Genomic DNA, 7,171 nt, shown 5'->3' with positions numbered 1-7,171 from the left:
TTTTGGTAGTGATTATCTATATGAGGCTATTTAAGTTAAAGTATTATCTCATAACCTTGTCCATTTTAATGGACAATGCAGATCTAGATTTTATTTTCACAAAAGACTATAACAATGTTATTTTGATAATTAATATAAAACATCAAGTATAGTTGAAAAATTCTATTTCAAGTTGAGAATTGTAATTTTTGTTTGTTTTATTTATTTATTAATAAAATATTTGTAATAAAACGGTTGTAGGAGAGATGCCTCTAGATATTATTTTTATATATCAACTTCATAACCTATCATCCTTTTCATTGAATTGATTGTAACTAACAAAGGGTATTGTCAAGAGCTTCCCTAGTCACATTGTGGCTAGCCTCACAGTTCATAAAGCCATCACCCCATCCCCTAATAATCAATGTGTGAGTAAAATATCTCAAATGGAGGCTTTTAGTAGCTCATGATGACAGGTACAAGATGCCCGAAACAATGTAAACAAACAACCTCTTAAGAATATTGAGACCACATAAAAGTAAGACATAAGAGATCAAAAGAAACCACACTCATACGTAAACAACAAAGGGTAAATCATACTCTTCTTAGTACCTTTTTTATTATGTCACATTCAGAATGGTTCCATTTAAATACATGACAAGCCTTTGTGTGATTACTAACCAGTTGGAATGCTAGTCATATTATTTTTATTTTAATGAAATAAAAGAATTTCCATAATTTTCTAACAGTATTTATCCATGACCTAAATAATAACTACTCTAGTCCATCCATTAAAGGGATATAAAATTTCCATTAACATAGATTCTTTGTTGACATAATAAATAAATTTTACCTCAAAAAGAGATAGGTACTTACATGTATCACAATTGTAGGATATTTCACATGTCATATCTTGTTAATATTTTGCAGAGTCAAATACCTCTAGTTAACACTGCTGGCCATGTTTGGTGTAAAAAAGTCTTCAAGAAATGTGAATAGAAAAATAAGGGATGGTTAACAAAAATCAACTTATTATTTCCATCACTTACTTTATTAATATCGAACTAGAAAGTGATCTTGAGAGGATAAAGTACACTGAGGCCTGAGAGAATAGCACATGAAGAACAACTACCCTCAACCTTAGGTTGTCAAGTGTAATGTAGGCCCACTACCAATAGACTAGCCATATAAAACCAATTCCTCCTGCTTCACTCCATATTCTATTGTCAAACATTGGCAAATTGCTTGAATGTCTGTTATATTCAGTTCCATGTTCATTATAACCAACATTATCTTACAAATAAGCTTTGAATGTTTTTTACAGGATTCAATGTTTTTCCAGGGAAAAGGTTCCTAGGATTATCAAGCATATTGTGACACTTCTAAATCATAGCAATAATCTAGCACACTAATAGTCAAATCTACCTTTGGAAAATATTGAAAATTATTCTATTCATGCATGAATAATGAAAACCAATGGTAAATCATGTAGAACCAATTGCACTTATCAACAGTTGCATCTCAGAAAAACATTTCACTATAGTTGAAAAAGTGTCGCCAATATAGACACCTTATAACATTTAAAACAATTGACACCACAATAACATTATTTGATACACCACATGTACTAGATATCAACATATTATGTTAACTATGACATTAGTTATCTGAACATTAAACACAACTAACAAACCTTAGAACGCCAAAGACTAATGATGCTTGGTATAGTTAGTTATTCACTTTATATTCAAATACAAATAGAACTATGGCTACAAGTTTAACCTTCAAATGTAAGTTGTAGGATAGCAATGACCATAACCACACAAGTGGGAAAATAAGTATATTGCAACTGCTACATATGAGTAGGAATCTCTCTTGTGATATCAGTGCTACAGATGAGTAAGAATATCTCTAGAGTCTAGTGATATCATGATGAATGATTGGATAATATGGAGGCCATTTTTTCCCCTTTAAAACAATCACAACTATAAATAGTAGGTAACATGAAGACATCACTCACATGTAATAGCAGAATTAAAACAAAGCATACCCAGAAGAACATTGTACCACATGTCAATAAAATGACCGAGTATACTACATCGGGTTGCATCTTATTTCATTCGATTTAGGTCCTATAGTTAAAAAAAGAGTTATAGGCCTAGGAAGCAAATGTTATAGCTTATATATAACAAATTTTTATTTTCTTTAAATGTCGCACAACACTAGACTACAAAATAATTTCTTGAAAGGTGCAAGTGATTTTATCCTATGTCCTATACTGAAAATTTAAAAAAAGTACAATTTGGAATCTATTATGTCCTATACTAGAATTTTAAAAAAATTACAAAATGGTATCTATTATCAAGACCTTCTGAGTTCTACCTATTATACCTAGATCACTGATAGCTTAGAAGCATCCTTTGTGAGTTTTGGAGATTTTTTCTATAAATTGTGAGTGGCCAATGTGAAGGAGAAGGCCATCAATAACATAATAATAATTCCATAAGCCCACGAGACTCTACAAAGGAATCCCAAAAATTTACTAGTGAGCACTATTATTAAAACTAACTATAACAAAATAGAAATTGAAATTCATAGTGTGTGTAAACCATGTACACATTATGTATTATGACAAAACATAGTTAAATTGTTTTGTGGAAATAATTTCGAACCAAAATTTCCATGGGTTGTGGACCCCACATGAAGGTCATGTTCCTTATCACCCCATTCTCCAAAACAACCATGCAAGACCCTGACCACATCATGTGAATTTGTGGCAGACCAACATACAGGTGTTACTTTTCCCTTTCTTTGGGTATTACCCTAGCTCCTGGTTTATATGTTGTTGGTCCCAGGGCATTTTCTTAATTTATTGAATAAACATAGGATTTACTATTTCTCTTGCATTTCCTTTTAGTGCTTCAATGCATGGGACTAGTTATTGACCTAGACCATCTGCACGTGGTGATTAGGATACTTACTAGCTTGAATGTATCTATTCCTATCCTCTTGCCATCTCAAACCAACGAGAAACTTACTAAATCATGCTTGACGAGAAATTCCACTGACATAATCATGGAACCCAATAACCCCAACAGTGCTAAAGTGATAGAAGTTGGTTATCCAATGCATAAACAGACTATGTATATCTAAAAGAGCAGATAGATGGACTCTCAAGATCCCTTGTATACTCTAGATTTTCCCTTCTAGGGTATGAGACATGATCCAAGAGGCTTTGGTATAGCATGTGAAGCCTTAAGAAATAACTCTCACTAGGAAACAACAATATATTCTTTTAGCTTTATCTTATTAGATTTTGTCTCTTTTTACCACTTTGGCAAGGTGATTTAAGGCCAGGTTTTGAGAAGGAAACTCTATTTCTCTCTTTATTTTTCTTTTCATCTTCTCTCATTTAATATTTGTCTCTGTTACCGAGTGTGTCATTAGTTTCAAAGTGATATCATTATGTTCGTATCTCTTTTCTAGTATTTTGTGTTGTTTTTGTTATTCCTACAAATATTGGATTTTGTGAATGATTTTCATACTCAAGCTTCTATGGATTTAGGTTTTAGAAAAACAGCAAGTTCTCCAATTTATTATTGGCCCATGCAGTTAAACTTTGAGGTTTCTAATGGGAATCTTCTTTTAAGTATGGAAAGAGTAATTTTGTGGGGATGACATCAACCTTTCTATAGGTATGGTAGGCTTTTCTAAGAAATTATAGGTTGGTAGGCTTCTGTAGGAAATTATAGGCTGGAAACACTGTAACCACTCGTCTTTGTTCAACAAATAAAAATACGAACATGTGAGTGACCATTGTTCAACTTCGTTGGCATAGGTGGTATGTAGTTTTAAATCTATTTAGAGAAATGACTATATGGAAAACAATCGACTATATGGGAACATGAAGAAAATTCGGTGCAATAAGTTTGCGCTTAGCCAATTCAGAGAAATGTAAACCGTTCTATATGGGAACATGAAGTAGAGCCAACAGTAGAAGCTTGCATTGAGATAACTCAAGAATTATTTAAAGATAATACATTAAGACATCTTATATTGTTCCTCCCCAAGCTAAATATTGAGGCATGTTTGAAATGCAGTAACCATGAATTGTGAATTTTGTGGTTTCTTGTTATAGTTGTTGAACAACATATGCAGTAGAGGGAGGATGAGTTTTGTGTACCTCTTCCTGCATCTCCTGCTCCTATTCCTATTAGTTGTGATGCTTCAATAGATGTTTTGACTCACCCTAGCAGGATGTTTGCTTTGATATATGTTTTTACTCCCCTTGTCAAGTTGCACTTTCAAATGCAGAAGAGTGTTTTTTCTGTTTCATTTCTTTTTAGGAGCTAACACCATGTTAGACATGGTAAATCTAAGGTACATGATTTTTGTTCCCATCTCTAGACCTTAGCTGACTCACTTATTCCCATCTCCCGCAGTTGAGTGTACATACCGACATAGACCAATTTTGGAATCAGTTCATTCTTTATGGATTCCATTCCCAGATAAACTCTTCCTGCACTAACAACCTATTATCTATAACATTGATTAGTATCTACTATATTGATTAGTATTCATAGGTAGAAATAAGAGGACATGAGGACAAGAGATATAGGCAAGAAGCTGAAGCAAAATAAAACAAGAATAATACTCTAAAAGAGACCAAAAGAGTAATATTCACCCTTTTGTAATGTTGACTATGCTCCTGTCTCCTCCTCTGTTGCTCAAGTCCCCTATGTGATGTCATAGAATAGAAGGGTAGTGTCCAATGCAATTTGCTTGTGAACATAAAAGCCACAGTGAACCATGGCAGATGTTGAACTTTCATGGCACCATGGCAGATGGAAAACATGCAAGAACACTCTGGGACATAATTTAACATGAAATTTTGGTCCAAAGTTTCTTTGCTGGCTTTTACATGAATTAATACTGAATACAATAAGAGTTTAGTTCAAACTTTGGTTAAAGAGGAAGATAATTTAAAACTAAAGAATAAACTTTGGTTAAAGGCGTAGATCATTTAAAGCGGAAGAGAAAACTTTGGTTAAAGGTGTCGATAATTTAGATCGCAAGAGGAATGTTGCAATAAGAGCTTAAAGACCTTGGTTAAAGGCGTAGTTAATTTACGTCCGAAGAAAAACGTTGCAATAATAGCTCAAAGTTGTTTAGCGAATAACCGTTCAGATAAATGATAATTAAATTTTAAATTAAATGATATTTTATTTAAAACTTAAGTTATGTTTTTGAAAAAGGGGATAGTCAACCATCAACTAATGATAAGTCAATGACGATCAATATAGATATAAGAAGTATGAAAAATGTTTCAAAGATTATTAATATACTAGTTTATCATAACAAAACAAAAGTGATACCAAAACAAAATAAATTTATTTAAAAAAAATATAATTAAAATGCAATAAATAATATGTATTTTTTAAATTTTAAAAAGCATTATTTAAATGTAATAAATAATATATGCTTTGATATAATAGTGGTGTTTTTAGTTTATATATATATATATTAAATTTTAAATATGAGTTTAAAAGATTTTGAAATAATTATATGGATAGGTGTATTTATTTTAAAAGGTAGTTATGTTTTTTTGCTTTTCAATTTAATTAAAAAAATGTTATAAACATATACTTACATATATATAGAGAATTTATGGGGCTTTGATTTCTTTTAATTGAGGGCCTAAATTGATTTTCAAGGGAATATGATCAACATATGTTTCTTCTTAATGTTTATCAATTGTTGTAGTGTTGAGGACTAGATGAAGAGGCAGACCATGGTAAAGGCTTAAATAGAAAGCAATGTAGAGACATAATTTCAAGTAAGGATTATATTTGAACAATAATATTTAAATTATGACATTAATTTATTAATATATTAAAAACAAATATTATTAAGTAACAGTTATATTAAATGACTAGTTTTTGAAAAATAATATTTAACTTCATTTATCAAAAATATTAATAGATAACGGCTATATTAAATAGCTGAAAAATAATATTTAAATTAATTTATTAAAACCAAATATTCTAATAAGTTCCACTATATTGAGATTATTCTAATTCTAATAAGTTCCTCATTATTATTTATAACATTCATTTATATAAGCAAATTTTATTTAGCAAAATGATCCATTACTTTTAATAAATTAAAAAAAAAAGAATTGTGTCAAGTGGCTCCCCACCCACCAATTTTCTAGGGATTTGAGATTATTCCATTTCAAATAAGTTCCACCATGTTGAGATTATTCCAAGTATAATAAGTTCCACCATGTTGAGATTATTCACTTCTAATAAGTTCCTCAATATTATTTATAACATTCATTGTCACGTGACTCCTTACCCACCAATTTCCTCGGGATTTGAGATTATTCCAATTCTAATAAGTTCTTCCATCATATATTACTCATTATTATTTATAACATTCATTTATATATAAGCAAATATATAACAAGGTATTTTCCTACCTCTTTAGTATGGTGCAAATAAATTCCATCCATTATGGCGTTCAAATGTCCCTCAAGTGTTTGAAGATCATATTGTCCACTCCAATCTTTTGCTTACGCTAGAAGAATGTGTTTTCATACCATCATGCCAACAACTTACTTCCCTGACTGTCCCTCAAGTGTTCGAAGATCATATTGTTTACTCCAATCTTCTGCTCACTCTAGAAGAATGTGTTTTCATACAATCATGTCAACAACTTACTTCCTTGTCTTTACCAGTACATGGACAACCTCTATGACAAGTTTGGGCATTTGATATTTACTGGACCTTGACCCTGGAGAGGAATATGTGTCACCGGACAAGTGAGGAGTATAAGGCTTGACTAGAATCTCCACGAGATCAATCATGTGTCCACTATAAATTTAGTAACTTAGTGTGGTTTAGATGTTAATAGTTTGAAGGAGTGCTCTATGGAATATTGTTTTACTTTTCAAATACAAATGTATAAAAGTAGCTCAGCTATGAATTTGGTTTGTTCTAGGTTTTCACGGTAGGATTCGTGTAGAATTAGGTAAAGTAGCACGAATGAAATTGTGCTCTAAAATTAATTAGCAATCATTCAATAACAAGTTTTCAAATTGCAAGTTGATCTTATTAGTTTTTTCTTTAAAGATTAGTATTGATCCATTTTAATCACAAATCTAAGAAGTGTTTAGTGTGATATAATTTCT

The sequence above is a fragment of the Pinus tabuliformis genome, chromosome 1_2 (genome assembly GCF_031772625.1).
Source record: "Pinus tabuliformis cultivar Carrire ecotype Pingquan chromosome 1_2, CPIR1, whole genome shotgun sequence".
Lineage (NCBI taxonomy): Eukaryota > Viridiplantae > Streptophyta > Pinopsida > Pinales > Pinaceae > Pinus > Pinus tabuliformis.
Note: the sequence above shows the minus strand (reverse complement) of the source record.